Source organism: Phaenicophaeus curvirostris, chromosome 1 (assembly GCF_032191515.1).
Source record: "Phaenicophaeus curvirostris isolate KB17595 chromosome 1, BPBGC_Pcur_1.0, whole genome shotgun sequence".
NCBI classification, from domain to species: Eukaryota; Metazoa; Chordata; class Aves; order Cuculiformes; family Cuculidae; genus Phaenicophaeus; species Phaenicophaeus curvirostris.
In genome coordinates this window covers 137,440,483-137,459,048 of record NC_091392.1, presented here as the reverse complement: position 1 = coordinate 137,459,048, position 18,566 = coordinate 137,440,483, and the positions used below count along the sequence as shown (strand labels likewise).

Sequence of the window (18,566 nt, the reverse complement as noted above, 5' to 3'; positions counted from 1 at the left end):
ATGTAAAACTGCTGAAGTCGATTGCTTCAGCTTTCTGACCTAATTTAGGCATTTTGGAAGTCTGATGACAGGTCACTGTTGGAAATGCTGTTGTCAGGATACACATTTATACAGCCCTGCCAAAACAGTCTGTGTCAGTGAAGGAATGGTACTATTGTATTACAAGAAGCTTTGTGACACATCCAGTAAACAATTCAGCTGCATAAACAAATAAGATAGAATTTCCATGGACTGAAAGCTATAACTGCAGGATCATATCATGAATCATATAAAGAGAATGGTAAATGTGGCAGCAATGTCATTGGGATAGAAAAATGGCTGCGAGAGGAAACGATACATAAATAACAGAACCTTTCAACTACCCACAACAAACTGGGAAAATGTGCCAAAGTGTGATGTGTGTGTTCAGGCACCACAGAGTGACTTCTTGTGGAAGTCACCCACTCATGATTCAGATGGGTGCTCCTCGCAAGAGGAGGAGAAGCAAGTTTGACTTAGGCCTCTACCGTCTTGAGCCTCCACTGTGGCAGGAGCACTGACCTGAGGTCTCCTGTTCCCCCATCAGGACACCTGAGAGCTTTGGGCTACAGTCTATCATGAATAAATTTTTACAACTTCAGCTGCTTAATTAAAATATAATATTCTATGTCTGTGTGTGAAGTTTCCCTAGTGGATAGGCTAAGGAGACAGAACTTCTTCTATACTTTTTTTTTTTTTCCTGGATCCTTAAAGTGCTTGGCTGGAAGATACACACCATGTTTTCTCAGCCATTGCTTTGGGCCATAAACACAAGCGGTGCTTGATAACTTCAAAGCCCAGCAGAGAGGAAAGCCTACTGCTGAGCCTTGCCCTCTACTACCTGGGTACAGAATTAGATGTCAGAGAAATACCAAAGGAAACCCTAAGAAAGAAAATCACTTGAGAATCCCTTTCCTTCTTAAGCATACTTTCTCCTGTTCCCAGAAGAGCTGCTGTTCTCACGGAAGGTAGAGAGGGCCCTTAGTTGGTCCTCTGAGTGTTGCTTGGTGCTAATAACAACGTGCACTTAGGTCTGTTCTCTGTCATGGAGATCAGCTTGACACAGACAGCCTCTGCCCGTGCTCTCAGGCTTCCTCAGAAGGGTGATGGTATGCAGTTGCCTCTTTGCAATGGTCCTGGTGTGATTCAGCTGCTGAACTGTGCCCAGGAGCTGATGTGGCAAATTTAGCTAGCCTAAACCAAATGTGCACCTTGTGAGCCTTCTTGTGAGATATTGGTGCAGAGAATCACGTTCCAGTAACCAAAAACTTTCCCTGGAGCTGATTAATCAGAAAATATATAAATATGTAATGTAAACTATATAAAATGTAACCTGTTGGTCCCAAAGAAATGCATAACACATGGGTATATCTGATGATAAATGAGACTTGGTAGAAAATGGCAATCTTGAAACCTGGGCTCTCGTGAGGGCTTCCCTATTGAAAGGTTTTGGTTCCCTTTTTCACTCTCTTGTGGTGCCATAGATCTTGAAGGAGAATTGTCACTCCTTCACTGTCAGGCTTCTTCACTTTGGCAGTGGCTGAAATATGATTGCAGCCCAAACAGCAGCCACCTTCTCTTCTGAAACCCCAAGAAAACCCTCAGCTTCCTGGGAGTAGAAATGAGGTGGTGGTTTTGAAAAGACACCCCACTCTCCTGTCTGCTGTGCAGTAAGACCAACACTAACTACTTTCTTGATTCTCATTCTAAGAACAGTGGAGGTCATTTAATTTTTGCTACTATTTAGTCCCTAGCTCTGTGCTGAGACCCGTGGCTCATGCTTGCTCATGGGAAGTTCAGGGGCTCAGGGTTTTCCTACAGCCCTGCTAAACCTATGCCCTCCCTGGCCTTGCTGAAATCACCTGGAGCTGGGACACAGTTTCAGCCTCTGTGTGTGGTACTCAGCCTGCCTCTCTGTGCAGCATCAGCCAGGCAGTGGGGAGGCCCAGCAGGGCATATGAGATTGAGTCACTGATGCCCGTGCTAGTCAGTGTTACAGCTCACTGGAGCTTTAATGTGCTTTTTCAAACAAATAATGGAAAAAAAAACAGTGTTTTGAAACTTATTCAAGTTACTGAAGGAAATAGGTCCAAGTCCTTTTTATTTTAACATCTCAGCAAGTATTTTATAAAAATATAAAAGCAATGTGAATTTCATGACGGCAGCTTTAGTATGCTTTCTTTTTCCATGTGTGTGTCTGTCTCTCACTCTGTATTGTCACATACACAGGCAGAGAGGGAGAGAGAAAGAAAACAGAGTTTTAGGCTTTACTATAATTTGTTTCTTGAGGATTAAGCTTAAGTAAATATTGTTTATTGTATGTTCATAGAAGTGCCTGGAAAGGCAAAACAAATTCTTACTGCACCTTCTAGCACCATCCATCCATCCATGCAGGTGAGCAAAGCCATGGTGCTCTAATATTTCAGATAGCATAGATAAGAATGCAGTGATAAAAGACATTTCATCACGTGATGTGGGGAAGGTTGTGTACAAGTTAGGACTAGCTGCTTACTGCAGGTTCCTCTTTCAATTCTCTGAAACCCTTTAAAAAAAATTACACACACAGAGAAAAACAAATTTCAAAAGCGGCTTCCTCAGTTCAAACCTCTCACCACTCCCACACCGTCTCCATACCACTAAGATGTTCTATAAACTACACATAAAAGTTAGTTTTGTATGTACTGCATAGACTAATAGTTTTTAGAGCATTCTGTTATATCATGTTACAAACTACCATACACCAAACCCAAGTCTTGTTATTTAGATTTGTTTATCCTTTTCTTTAATGTAAAAGAAATCTATCCTTTCTATTGCCAAGACTAGTAGATGGAGAAGACACCTAGCAATTCATCAGCTACAATCTATCCTTTCTTTTTAAAGGTTATACAATCACAACAGGAAATATTTTGAAATGGTCATACTAATCACAAGACGGGCTACTTTTTAGGCTGAACATGTGTTTTTACTAGTCTTCTATTTTTAGGTCACATCACATGCCAACTCCTTGCATTGCCATTAGTATTTTAATTATAAATGAAATGACAGCTTTTGCAGTCTTCAAGAATGATAGGATCATATTTAATTCTTGCTTTGTTCTTACATGCTATACTCAAATTCATAATCTCACAGCAACAAAGAGTGAAAACTTGCTAGGTTATGTTTAATTAAAGACCAGGCTTTTGTTCACCTCATAGTTATTTCTCTTTTTTCCTTATTTCTTTAAGCACCTGCAGCAAAACAATATTTGGGAAAGATGCTAATTTTGGCCTAAGTTCTGAAAAAGAATTAGGCATCCAATTATTTTTGAAGAATCAGTTCTTAGCACTAGCACTCCTGACTAGCCTCCATAGATCTTTCTGCAAAAGCAAATGAAAGCTTGTCTCCTGCTGCTAAAACTGTAAATTAGGAAGTGGCAATGATACTTGGACCAGGACATCTGTATGTCAGTGACCTCTCTGCAACAGAGTGATAACCAAAACACTGACTTTCTAGATCAGAGTAAGAATCCACCTTATTGAACATATATGTGTAAAAGTATGGCTCTGACACTCTTAAGATCACTTCCAGACTGTTGGAGAACAGTTGACTGAGACCAACATCCACAACAAGCTTCCTCATTATCACTCCTGCAGAGAGTCATGTCAATAAAGAGACAAAAAATTTGTCAACTTTTCTGTATGCTTTGGGAGAAAAAGCCTCTTTGCAATAACAAGATAGATTATTAAGAAGCAAGACTCTTCTGAGAGTTGACAAGACTGTAGGTGTGTCTTTGCGGATGATAATCAGATCAACTTCAATTCCGGTATGCTCTCTTTCACTTGCTCATTGCCTTTTAAAAAGCCATGACTTTCCTACTCTGATTTCATTTTCTTTTTTTCCATTTTTTAGGGTTTTTTTTTAATATGAATATATTTGCAGTACTCAGTTATCTCATTAATGATGGGTTAAGAAATATAAATATCTTGCTTTATAAATATTCCGAGTGTTCTAAGGATTTTGAAATACCAGCACAGCATCTGCTTTTATTTAACTGAAGAAGCAATCTGTAAAAATCATACTTCTGTGTTTAATCTAAGATGAAAACCTTGGCTGTAATACACTACCCATTTACTTAGAAGATTTTCTGTTCTTTCTTAGAATGCCTCAAGATGTTAGATACGTTCTGTAGACAATTTTACAGGAAGTATTCATCCAATTAATTTACTGGAAACAGTAGACTTGTTCTCATACATTATAACTATATTTTTACCACACAAGGCATCAAGATCTCTCATGTAATAATCTTTACAAAACTTTCAGTGACTTCTTAAAACAATGTGGTAAGCTTGATGAAATAATTCCGAAGTTATGACAGCTCTTGAATGAGTGAAGTTTTGTGCCACTGCTTTGAAAGCCCAGTTCAAGTCATACTCTAGGGATAACGTTTATCATAACAGTGGTCAAGTTTGGTTTTTTTTAAATCAAGCACTTTAATGTACATTGTACATCAAGTTGTGATACCCAACTAAGGAGATTTTCCAAATCAATTATCAAAATAGAAAATTCTTACTTTACAGGTAGTGTTTATCCTCTGCCTGAACTATGATAATGTAATAATATTCTAAGGGAGAAAATCTCCATAAACTGTAAGGTACAGAAGGAGTTTCTGGTTCTCAAATGACAGAATAACTCATATTACAATAGACAGGGTATGACTTTATACACTGAATTTCTGATATCTTGTTCTTGTTACTAGTCAGGCTCAAGAAAGTCACAGTTCAGCTGAAAACGAGTTAAAAGAGTTTCTTTAGAAACTGAGTGTGAAAAGATGGCTGTGGTTAGTTTTTCTCAGTCGCAAAAAGGACAGAAACACAGGAAAGCAACAAGTAGCTAGAGGCAGCTAATACAGATGCAAATCCACAGAGACAACTTAGAGCACCTATAAGTAGACAGAGGAACTTGCCTTGCCCAGGGCCCCAGCTGAAGTGTCACATACCTCGTCAGCTCACAATTAGGCATTTTAGAATGAGATCCAGAACACCAGGACACCAAGCAAGCTAGATAACAGGACACACTTTAGTCCCTGAGAAAACTGCATCTTTCAACTTTTTGTTGAGGATGTCGAGGAGATCAGCTACGACTATGTATTGCAACTGAAATTTCTCCTGAATTAGATGCTTGCATCAGTCTTATCTCACAATAAACAGACTGATCCAAACCAGCAACAACAGTACTGTTCACATTTTTCAAGTATCACTCAGTGGGGATTTGGGACATATGAATTTGTGTCTTCAGAGCGATGAGATATGAATCTACGCCTCCCATCAAGCAGTAAGATTTTCTATTGGTCATTTCATAAAACATACACATTGCATTAAAATAAGAACAGTAGTTTGGGTGTCTTCTCCTCTCAGGGACTGCACAAAACACCTAAGCCTTTCTTTCTCACCCATGCATTTCATATCCACTGTGCAAAAAGGAACAAATTCAAGTGCACAAGTAAATATAAGTCGTAGAGAGATAGTTCTAGTGTGGTGGTTATTACATATATGCAAGACTGATTGGTTCCAATCAGATTGGGTAAACATTTTTAGTCTGTAGAGAGTGCTCTAAGAATCCACAGGCACAAGACATTTCCTTCTTTCTTCTGGCTGTATTCCATGCAGGATCTACTCCAGTAAGTCTCTAATAATTGCTTTGACTATTTATGATGTACTGGGCTATCAAAATGATGCAGCTCTGTGGATCATTTCAGGCCTTCAGTCTGAACTGGGTATTAGGACATGTGAACTTCTGAGTGCTTAGTGGCTGGGCTTTGTAGTTTTAATACTGGGTGCCCTTCGCAAAAGCTGAGTAGTTGAAAACCTCAGTCGTGAGGTTTAGGAAATACAGTGACAAGAAGAGAGTATTTAGGCTCCTAAAGCCTTTTTCAGTGCTAGCATTAAGGTTAGATGTTGGAAATTCAACCTGTGAAAGAAATCTTTTCTCCTTTCATGTGAGGTTGGAGTGAATGTCAAAAAGTAGGTCAGGCTTATGAACATGTAAGGGCCTGTTGTTGGGCATATAATGTGAGTCATACATATACATTTACCTTACTCTACCTGCTGGGATTGCGCCCCTTTTGCAGAAGAACCTCTTTGGTTTGTGCTAAATAATCTCTTGGGGAGCATAGTCCCAGCCTGGATGGATTACCTGCACTGTCTAAGGAAAGCCTTGGTGGCAATCATATAAATGTACTTGCCTTACCTACATTTGCAGCACTCCCAGTGTCTTTTCTCCAGGTAAAAAATCCTGGCAAGTATTCCATATTGTACTGCCACTCCATTAGCTAACCAGTCCTAGTTCATGGTGTGTCTGCAGACACTTTAACTTGACCCTTGCCAGGCTCCTTGAGAACAGATATCCTGTCCATATATCCTGTCTCACCATACTAGGAAAGGTATTCGGCAGAGAAAAGCTACCTGGCTCAACTCTACATTTTTGTAGCGCTCTCCCAGACAGGGTAGTCTGGATAAAAGGAACTCGTGGAGGTGAAAGAGGATGAGAATAGCAGGTGGGTAAGGTGCCTTCACTGCAAGTCACCAGGCTGAGCACTAGTGTTTCTTTCACTTCTGTCTTGCAGGGGTGAAGTAGGGCTGTTTCTTGTTTCATGAACCTGCCTGATTTCCTGAATTGTTCACACAAGGATGAAGAGGCTCAGCTTACAGAGGTATAGGTATTTATTTGTTCTACCTCTCCTACAGAAGCCCTTAACGAGTCATTCTCTCCTCTCCTGAGCTGGGAGAGAAGAAGGATAGTATGAAGATCCTATACTTACACGGACTATACCTACCTACTACATCTACCACACTAACCGTGCATAAGAAGGGCAATTACACAGGGAGATACCTAGGAAGGTGTTTTCCCCCTTTTAAGGTCATAGAAAAGGACTTCAATTAAAATGTGAGCCAGGTTGGCCTCAGAGGCTAACGTAATGCTTTTTAACAGAACTAGAGTCATGAGATATACACGGAGCAGTTTACAGACATCTTGCCCCAGCACGAGACCTCAGCTATCTCTTGTAACATCCTGTCATTGCTGGTGTGGCTGATTTGTATCAGTGGGTAAGAGGAGGCATCACTGGGAAGGACATCATTTGAGGAAAGTAGCAAATGATCAGGCCACTTTTAGTGTTTTGTGGTGGGAGACGGCAAGCGATCCTGATACTTCCAATGCAATGTGCGATGTAGGTTCAACAAAATAAAACACTACTAGAAGGATGAATAAGAAGACTGGAAGATTCTCAGTGGCAAAAGCCTCACAAAACCCTACTCCTGCAAAACTCTTGTCACCTCTTCAACTCTGTCTTGCTTTTCTTGCTTTTCTGATGAGAACCTACCTGAAAAATCGCATAGCTTTCATACTCCCAGCTGTCTGGAAAGAAGTGTAGATCAACTTATATGTAGACTACAAACAAAGATGAAAAGGGATATGGTATATTAAAGGGTTAAGAGGAAGGGAGGACAAATAAGGAAGTAGTGGTTGAAATGATCTGCTTTTAAGAATACAAAAAAAGTTAAAAAAGACTTGATAACGTTTTAAACGCAGTGCATAAACAACATAGAAGAACCCCAGACTAGGTGTTTTTTTCTTTTCTGGGGGCAGGGGCATTCAGACCTAGTGGAAACTATAATAGGAACTTCAGAAATGGAAACTTTGTGTTTTCTCACCAACCCAAACTGAAACAAGGATTGAAGGGGCTATTTCTAAATGAGATGAGAGGCTGGTTTCCAAACCAGTCCACTGTAGGGTAGCACCATTTTTTCTACCTAGTTATTTTGTTTTAGATCTATTTAATCAAAATCATATTAAACAAAGCAAATGCAGTAAAGTACTTTACTTTGGAGTTTGCCACTAAGGACGGCTGAACTGTCAGTGTCAAAAAGATAAATATAAACTGATTTGCAAAGAACATTTCCATACTTTAGAATGCTATGCTGACTTTTGAACAATTATACTATATTTGCCTCTCTTTCCACTGGGGTAATACTCTTGTCATTTGTCACCATTGACAGTGGTAATTCAGCAGCAGTACAATTTTTGTAGTCCTAATTTTTGTAGTCAAAGTTCTAACACTGAAGTCACTGTGTCTTGTGTGTGTGCCATAATTTGCAACTGTCTGTATGGAGGACATTGACAAAATCTGCGGCACTGTTGCACCAGTCATGGAAAAAGACTTACAGGAGGGATGGTTTAGGATTAACTTATTTTGTAATTATTTAATAATTTCATAATAAAATTAATATAAAATAAAGAAATAGATAACATTGAAAAGGTCTCATCTTGATCATCAGTGCTATTTAGTAGTTTAGTTGCTGCGAGTTTAAATTTTTGCTTCAATATAATCCCATTTAATGCTTGCCTGTGAAGAAGTAGCACAGTATTTAACAGTCTCTAAGATTTTTATTTATTGGCAGCACTGCAAGTTGTCTGTCTTCACAGCCTTTGATGGCTATACATCAAGAGAATTAAGCTTCAGCTCAGATCTTGAGAAAGGAAATAAGCACCCACAAGATAGTCTCTACAGCACATTTCTCCCGCGCAAGAAAGCATTGAGGCATTAATGTTGACACAGAAAGCTCAGACTGAGTCTATTTCAGGGGAGGCTTTGATGTTTGTCTTCTTCCTAGAAGAAAGTAAATGGCCACAATAGCACTGGGCTGCAGAAATGGAAGGCAAGATTCAGGACTCTGTGGATCGTTGTAGGGATAACATGCACCAGGGTGCTGGGCCAGGCAATGCTTTCTATGACTTGGTCATTAATACTGCTTTTAATTAATTTAATTAATTGAAATTAATTTCTGGTTAATTTTAATTAATATGGTCTTCTGTGTGTTGTGGCCATAATAATTCAGGAGAATGTTCTAGACATGTGCAGAGACAATAATGATGGTCTTTGTTATATAATAATTCACCATAAGTCCTAGAATTGTAGGAAGAAAATAGGGTGGTGTTTTCTACTGCCCACAGAAATACTGGAGAGCTTGTTAGTGTTAGTCCCCTTTTTGGAGAGTGTCACCATGATTCTCATGGTCAAAATGCCTCTCACCCATTCCTTTTTCAGGCTGGGATCAAAGTAATGAAAGCATACCTTGTAACAAATGGTAGAGTATTTCATATTGTCACAAAAAACAGCCTGCAAGTCCTAGACCAAATCATGCCTGACTCAACACAAGGCAGACCCTATTTATGAATGGGCCAAGGCCCAGTGAATACATTGATCTTTCATTAGAGGCAAAAGAAAGCAGGATCATTTAGGATTTGGCTGTCTTAAGCCCACAGCTGGACACAAAAATATCTTTGATGTAGAAACATGACTTTATTTCTAGTGCCTGGCACACTGAATTTCTGGCCAGTCCTTTGTGAACAAGCCCCTACTCATTCAATTATTTTTTCTTCTGACTTACTAGAGAAGTTTAATATGATGATGTATGGAAGGCGAGAACGTTTTTCTTTGCTGTGGCAAGTAGAGGTAGAGGAGCCTTTGCGTGTTAGTATGCCTCTAGTATGTTATTCTGAACCATGAAATTGTTGGAAATGGCAAGCAGCAATACTGCATGTTTTATTTCAAACATAAGAAAGTCAAGTCCCCAGGTGCTCCCACATTTTTTTAGAAGTAGACAAAGATATTTCTGACCACAAATTTTTCCTTCTACACCCATGACTACACTAGTCCCAAAGACAAGTCAGAGTAGGTAGAAGAGCAGGCACAACCAAAGAAGCTGATATTTCTGTACTACACTTTGTCTCTCTCTGCTCTCATACTGCTAACTGGTATAGGAATAATCATTCCACGTGCTGTTGTTTTAAATATATGTATATATACATCAAAGTGATCCCTAGACACTGCTATGAGAGGCTTCGAAGTTCATTATTGCAGTACTGCAGCAGCAAAAGGTAGGAGGTGCTGAGAATCCACACCACTGTGTAAACATTTTCAAGCGGAGAACTGCCCGGTCATTTATGTTATTGATATCCAGATCGATTATGATTTCTGTCTTTCTCATGTGGACAGTAATCATATACTCATGTTAGACAGCCCACAAACGTTAGCAGGAATAGATGTGTGAGCTGAGCAAACCTATGAGCCTACTGTAACATGCAAAACCGCACAATGTCCTGTTAATTTATCTAAGAAGCATTGTTGATGGAAAGATTTTCATTTATAAAGCTGAAAAAAAGCCTTCAAAAGTATATACAATTTAAAGTCTCAAAAATTTAACATACACTGAACCTGAAACATCTCAGTGGTGAGTTTGTGAGGCTTTTTTATCCACCAAGACTAGATTTTAAGGTTTTGTATCCACACAGCAGAAAACTACTGAACCACAAAAGCCAGACACCTACTAAGAAACTTCATTCTTCATCTTCTTAGAGGTGTTGATGATATCTTTATGCCCCACCAGAGAAATGTGTGACTGAGAAGGCATGTCTTCATGTGAAAGAACAGGCTCCAGATATTTTCTTTGACAAGCGTGAACAGAGTTAGGTCACAAACTGATAAAGGGATGTTGTATGCAGTGTGAAAAGCAGTATTCAGTTCAGTTTAAAGGCTTAATCTTACTCTTGCTTAAGGCAGTCTCACATTCTTGTACTAGCAGCCAACTTCTGTTGGCTCTGATTAACACATTATTTAAGCACCATGTATCTGAGATTATCAGCTTTGCAAAGACCTGGGCATGAGGGAAGGTGTCCCTTATGAAAATGTCTTGTCTTTTCCTTCCTTTTCAAAATACTCACAAGGCTCATATACCTCAGGATCGTTACTGCTGTAGAAGCCTGGACAAATAAGCAGCTGAAGAGCATGGGAGCAAGAATTTCATCAGCAGGTTCCTTTGGTTGCTTTGCAGTTTAGTAATCCCATGAGTGAAAAGCTGGAAGTTTTCATGGTTTAACTCCATGCTGCTCATTTTCTCCCCCCTTGGCAGGATGAGGGAGAGAATCAGAAGAAAACTCGTGGGTTGAAATAAAGACAATTTAATAGGTAAAGCAAAAGCTGAGTGTGCAGGCAAAACAAAATAAGGAATTCGCTACTTCCTATCAGAAGCAGATGTTCAGCCACCTCCAGGAAAGCAGGGTTCCATCACACATAACAGTTACTTGGGAAGACAAAGGCCATCACTCTGAATGTCCCACCCTTCCTCCTTCTTCCCCCAGATTTATATGATGAGTGTGACATCATATGATATGGAATATCCCCTTGGCCAGTTGGGGTCAGCTGTCTTAGCTCTGTCCCCTCCCAACTTCTCCAGCCTACTTACTGGTGGGTCAGTGTGAGAAGCAGAAAAAGCTTTAAGTGTGTCAGCACTACTCAGCAGTAACTAAAATATCCCTTTATTATCAGCACTGTTTCCAGCACAAATCCAAAATACAATCCTATACTAGCTACTACAAAAACCAAAACAAAATAAAACTTAATCCTAGCCAAAACCAACACAAAGACCCACAAATTTCTTCTTTGCAGCCTTCCTCTAGAATGAAGATTATTTAACCCCATACTGCAAACATGAAAGTGAGCAATAGAGGCCCTGAGTTGCCTAGGACCTGATTTATAAGAACTCTTGACATTACATAAAATGTTATTGTTTCAAAGCCACTTTTCTATTGACTATATATGGATCTGTGACTGCTCAATACTTCTGCAAGTCAGATCCAGGTGTTTTTAAATACACGTTTGAAAATAAGGAACTCAGAATGGGTGTCTGTTTCTGAAAGGCTAACACTTTGAAGTCAGATCTGAAACAGGATTTCAGGCTCTGTAAGATCAGCATCACGGGGGTAGAAGGATTAAGGCATCAATGAAGACAGAAGTATCTCAGAATAAGATCTGAAATAGTCAGCAAAATCATAGAATGCTGAAGAACAGTGTGAACTTGTCACTCTTCCCGTGCTGCACATACCAGTGATCTGGAGGAGACTATGGATGAGCTATGGAAGCATCAAAAAAATCATAGTGAGTCTCACAGGACATTTTCTCTCTTGCAGGAAAACTATTGAGAGACCTCAGATTTGACCCTCTTTAGGAAGGTTCCTTTTATGAAAATTCCCTGTTATGTTTTCTTTCTGGGAACTAAACATGATTTGCAAAAACCTTTTAAGATGATCGATAGAACAGAAACACTTTTCTTCCCTGTCTAAATGATAAAGTAGTGGTTAGGGTCAGGAAATACATGCCTCAAGTTGCCTCCCAAGCCTGACTGTGGGACTTATTATCTGAGCAAGAGATAGTTTTAACCACAGAGCTGCTGAGTACTACCCATATTTCACACGAAAGATGTGCAATAAAAAATTATAGATATAATAGCTCAGGGAAAGATGAAAATGCCATGCAGGAGTGAAAGAGATTCACTAACCTGGTGATGGGGCAGTCAACAACTGTAAGGTAGAGGACATGGCCTGGTATCTACATTTTAGATTGACCTTTGTGGTTATCCACTGACTACTTCATGTGAAGTAGCGTCTTTAAAGATGAGACTAGGGATGAGGTCTTTTGCCTTCTAGCTGAATGATATTTCTAGCATCTGATCCATTTTTTGTCCAACAACCACTGCTTGCTCTTCCAGCTTTAGCTAGCCATGGGCAAATCCAGACTGTGGCACCTGGCCTACTATGTAGCTGTCAAGGAAAGAAGTGGGTAAGGCTTTAAATATTTTACAAACTGAGTGTTGAATGTGCATGTTTTTTCTTGTAGGACAGTCCTCTAGAGGAGGAGTTATGGTATTCCTTGACTGTGTTTGGAAAGAAAATACTTGTATTTCTGAAGAAGCTATGTAGTCTTACTGATGGGCTTAAAGCATGCTCCTTACTGGCTCTAGGCCAGCTGTCTCAGTCCTGTCAAAATCCAGTAGTTCTATAATTGCAGATGGATATTTGTTCTATGCTTGTTCTTAAGTGCCATAAGAACAGCAGTCTTAGGTACTGCTACCTTATTTTATAAGAAGCAACTCCTACGGTATAAAGCTCCAGTAGTCAGAGGCTGTATGAGAATTGTCCCAGCCTGGAGCTGAAGCTCTGTAGTTCCACTCCAGTTCCATTTCAGGTGTTTTTCACGTATCCTTTTTTTATGGAGATGCCCTTTTCTCAGCATTACATAAGACATAAGGTAGAGTCAGTGGTGGAATCTCATTTCCCAGAACATTACTTAGTCACTAAAATCACAAGGTTACTTTTCCAATTTCCTGTAGTCCTAGCTCTCAGTCAGCACACGTCCTCCAGTAGCAAGTAGATGAGAGCTTATCAAAGAGACAGATAATGGTCTCCCTCTGAATGGGCTTTTATTGATTTTTTTTTTTGTGCTAACATATTCAGTAATATTTACATTTAGGAGACTAAGGACGGTACCCCATGCACAAGGGAGGTGTTACTGCATGAAGCATGTGTCAATATTAGTAAATCAAATGCTGTTAGGGGTTACTATAGACCAAAGACCATTCTCAAAAAGGAGTTTGGATGTTTCCATAATTTCTCAGAGGTTGAGAACAGTTATTGCAGAGATGTCAAGTAAGCTGAAGACCATGAAAATTTACTTTTGGGTAAAAACGTATTTTCTGTATAGACCACTAGAGGGTGCAGAGGAACCTTTAAGATTTTTTTTTTTTTTAGGTTACTGAGACTTAGATACTTCAGGTTTTTCTTTAAAGTAGTTGAAGAAAAGAGCTGAAAATGCCTTGCTGTCCTCTACAAACCCACTTACATCATCTGTAGCATGTAATCCTAAGTCTCTTTCTCCTATTAACTGCTGGCTAGACACCACCCTCTGTCCTCATCTACCTCTATTTCATAACACTAGCTTTTCTCTTCCCTTTTTCTTTCTTTCCCTCATCATTTCCATTCCTGCTTATCCACAATTTCCTCCCTTACCTCTCACCATACCCTGTGCTGTAGGAGGATTTCCTTTTGATCTCTGCACTGCTTGTCTGTCAGAAGGTGAATTTATTACTTCAAAGTAACAAGTACAAAGGCAATTTCCTTCCACCCTTCAGCTGCCAAACCATTCTAGCACAGTAATGGGGTCTACTCAGTGTACCCAGGATTCTGGAAGAACAGGATTGCAAGAGAGTGTTCTTTAGAGAGTCTCAAAGACCGTTCATATCTTTGAGAAGTTGAGGGGGACGAGAAAGAAAAAGTCTCTATGAGATGATTCCTTTCTTGCACATACTCATCTACTCAAAGCAGAGGCTTGTGATCCTGAATATTCCATTATTGCCTCAGCAACTGCCTCATACAGCTAAACTCTGCATGTAACATCCTGCCAAAGAATATGCAAAACTTTTCATCTTAAATGTTGATCAGACTTACAGGCAGCTCCCTGAGGAATTTGTCTTGCCGTGGTCACAACTGATGTTTCCGTGCTCCAGCAGATCAGATTTCCTCTATGAGTAAGAGCTGCAGAAAAGACCAAAGAAAAAATCTTCTACAAATCAGTTGAAACTGAAAAAACTTTTTAAAAGGACCGCGTTTAAAGATAATGCCAGTGACAAACACTGATAATGCTGCTTTACATAGCTTTAAAAGCCACAGTTCATTAGCTGCAAAATGTACCTGTGCAGGATTATTAAAGATGCATAATATCCATATCTGAAGATGAAGAGAAGACAAAACAGCACATATTTTGGGTGACTTGATATTTTCCCTTCTTCTTTTTGCAGACCTGAATCAGGTGCAGTGTCTCTGGTAGCAAGTAACCCTAGTTGTTTCATCATGGTCACACTGGTGTGTAATTTCTGTTGTTATTTCAAGACTTAATCAGCACACGGGACAGCAAGGATGTGGGAATAAGATTATTTTCAATTCACCAGATGCTGAGTTTGAATTCCGCATGTAGCAGTGTGGAAATGTGACAAAAATGTGCAGCTTTTGATGAACAAACTTACAGATGCCTTGCCCCAGCCTAAACACTTCTTGGGCTCACACCAATCTGTGCACAAAAGGCTAGAATCTCTCCATTATGATATCAATAAAAACTAAAATCCAGCACCCAAAAAAATAGACTACTGCATAAAGCCTTTACAGATATCTCTCTCCTTTTCACTGTCTGAGTATTTAGCTTTAGTTAAATACTTAACAACACTGAAAAATAAGACTACCAATGGAAAATTTCAGAAAGGATGGAAGGCTTCTGATCAAAAATTTATGCAACTAGACCAAATCAAACCGACATTAGCATATTCAAAAGATGTAGAAAATGAAGCCTGTTGGATATTTCCCATTGATTAGCACCTAAATTTAGTCAAAAATTTACTTATATCTCAGGTTTTTTGCATATAAATAGTAACCCCAGGAGGAACATCAACTTGACCTTCCCATTTGAGAGCTGGTAGGAAGAGTAAACAAGTCCACACAAGAGTCCCAAAGGTATTTACTTATAAAATTAGCTCATTTAATCCAGGAATTTTTGAGGCAGTAGTCAAAAGCCAAATGGTCCCTTTGGTATAAAGTCATTTTTTATTAGAAAACTCCATTTTCAACCTCATTTTGCATGCTGTGAAAAACATGAGAACAGTGTCAATAAATATGCCTGATACAAAAAACACCCTTCTGTCCATTTAGTGGCTTTGCAAATGTTAGTTGTCAGTGGTGAAGCCCCCTGGACTTCTGCTTCAAAATAACTTTTTATCTGGAAACCATGCAAATATGAATTAAAGTTGTAAGGGGGTAAAATGTTTGCAAAACGCAACCACATCTTTTAAACAGATTAAGAAATAGTCATTTTTGAGCAGGACAGAGGGAGCCTACTGCAGGATAACTTCTTGAGGCTGGGCTGTGGTCTGCTCAGTTTCTCCTCTCTAGGTACTTGACCAGGGCACAGTAGTTACTGAGGGAGACCACATTTAACATAGTGAATGGCTTTTCTAGGGTTTGTTTCTTTTCCATCCTATTATGCTGCTACCTATAATGTATGACTCGCTCTGACAGACAGCTGAGTAGTACACCCTTTTCCCACACCAAAGATACTCATTCTGAAAGAGAGCACTGAGAGCAAACATTTTAAATTGCATAAACTGGCCTTTTCTGACTTACACTCACCAGCAAGAGTAAAATTGTCTACATAGGCAGATGTATCTGTGTTGAACCCAAACCTACTCTGAAAGACAGAAGGTGAATACACATTTTAATAAATGAACTTGAAGGGACACTAAAAACTGAAGGCAGAAGCAACACGTAAGCTGGTTGTCAACAGAGGTGACCTTAGTTCTGTTTGTTCTTCCTACATAAAGCTGCTGAGATGTGCTTGTGCATTGACTGGGAAATGTGACTCCAGGATGGGTAGGCACACCTCATCCAGCTTTCATCTACCAAGCTGCAGCATAGGCTGCAAGTATGTAACTGCCAAGACCATACTGAGCTGTAAGGAACAGCAAATTGCTCGGCATTGACTCTCAAACTGAGAAGATTAAGGCTAATGCAAAATCAACTTGTGCTATAGCCTTTTCCCAAGCAGAATGGTGATAGACTCTGTCTGTGTCTAAACTGACATACAACTGTTTGCAAGGGCAGACATGAGTTTCTTGATCAGTTCACCTGCACTGGGGATCTGCAAAAAACCAGAGCACAAGTCTGGTGCCAATTGAGATTCATCTGAGTTCCCCATCTGTAGATGATGGTGGCGAAACTTCTGTGGCTCATAGAGCCTTTAAAGGGTGAAGTTCACTACAGAGGTCCAAGTGCTACCATAGTAGTTGGAATTGATTTAGAAATGAAGTCCAAATATTGATGGCACTCTATGTGTGTGAATCAAATGAATGCCTTTGGAAACCCTCCTGATCACTCTCTATGAAATCCTGAAAGTGTTTATACCAAAGACTGAGTACAGTCAAGGAGCCAATGCTCAAATGTTAAAACTAATTCCAAGGAAAGTGAAAAAAAAAAGCATATGCCAAACCCCTGAACCTCCAGTGTATGACTTCACCCAGAGGTCCTCATGGCACGTACATTTCACTTTCTGTAGGGTGACCTGGTGACAGCCCATTATTACAATAACTGCCCTACAGATGGCTATTTTCTGATGGTTTCTGAACTATTAAAAAAACCTTCAGACAAATAGACTCTCTCCATGTCTATTAAAAGACAACAAATGCAGTACACAAGATTGTACTGAGTTACGAGACTTCCTTCTAGTGCCGTCTGTGTGAGTTCAGTTTTTATGCATCAGAAGCCTCCAATGAAATTATATCAATTTATGAAATGGTTTCACAGTTACTTCTGTGTGCATGGCTGCTGCAAGCCTCAGGAACAGTCTCAGGTTGACTACAATACATGACTCTGCAATAGCCAAAGATAAATATCAGGTCCAGATTTACAAATAAAACTGGTCCAAATATATCTTTTTCCTCCCCTATGTGTAGAAGCTCATTCTTCCTCGTTTTAAAATGCTGTTCAAGACACACTATGACTTTTACTACTTTCTTTTCTGAAGCAAATTGTACAACTGAGAATCCCTTATTTTGATAGTGGTTTGTGCAGAGTGAATTCCTTAAAACTGGCAGTAAGAGTTTTCTTTCTCTTTTATAGCAGATATTATTGTTGTAATAAGCAATATGTATAGCAATATCATTGTTGTAATAATTCCAACTTCTAACTATGTGTAATATAACTTCTTCATTTTCATTGCTCTATTATTAATCTGTACATTTCTCTCTATTTCTAAAGCTCATAGTCATATGGCACAAAGACACATGTACTTCTTGGATTGCAGTGAACTTTGTTCTCCCTTCAGATACAAATAATGGGATGGAGAACAAATCAGTCTTGACTAAGCCTGGCTCCAATGAAAAACGATTTTGAATAAAAAATTGAGAAGAGAAAAGCTGTAGTCCTTACCTGGTCTGGGCTGTACAGTGCACCTTGAAAGCCTCTTAAATGACAGAGAAGAATTAGAAATAGTTGAAAGTTTGTACTCATCCAACCACAGGGCTCAGGAAATGACCGTGTGTTTTGCAACCATTAACTCCTTCCTCACTTCTAATGTCTTTGCTTTTTCAAGTAAAAAAAAAATATCATGCCTTTCCATTGCAATTTGTTAACTAATGTCATGCTTTACACGACTACTCTTTCGCTCTGAAAATATGAGGGTAGCCAGAGGAGATGTCTCTGATTGCCTCCATGGAAGAGAGAATTTGCAGTGCCTTCTGCATAACTGTGACCAAGTTCATTTTACTGTTGAGTGAAGCTTATGCGATGGAGTGTAGAAATGACTAAGCTTAGAGCAATATTCTCAACATGACTTCAGTGTTGCAGTGCCCAGCAGAGAAGGGGGAAAAAGTTATTTAAAGGAGCAGTGTCCATTGCAGTCCAGATGGGCATTTGATGTACATATGGTATATGATACTTCTGTGCACAGGGTATCTCTAGGTGAAAGCCTAATGTTAGTCTTTCAGGAGTTGGGTCCTCTGTGCATAAAAACCGTTTTTCCCCTAAAAGTATTTTTCTCTTGGCTGAATGTAGTTGTTTTACTGAAACACCCTGAGCACTACATACACCTATTAGCCTTAAAGCTAGTAGACATCAGTTCCACACAAGGCACAGGCAAG

The 18,566-nt window shown here is 39.4% G+C and overlaps 1 protein-coding gene across 2 annotated transcripts in view; it reads right to left on the bottom strand.

The window, feature by feature from the left end:
• The window catches only part of P2RY8 (P2Y receptor family member 8), a 34,492-nt gene extending 16,502 nt beyond the window's left edge, over positions 1-17,990 (bottom strand). The window contains exons 1-3 of one of the 2 annotated variants that reach the window (XM_069875497.1): positions 17,857-17,990; positions 15,399-15,517; positions 14,335-14,421 (exon numbers count right to left, since the gene is read on the bottom strand). The gene's annotated coding sequence lies outside the window, so the exon portion shown is untranslated. The remainder of the gene's footprint in view (positions 1-14,334; positions 14,422-15,398; positions 15,518-17,856) is intronic. The other variant, XM_069875489.1, reaches the window with a different exon arrangement.
• Between the last annotated feature and the right edge of the window lie 576 nt (positions 17,991-18,566).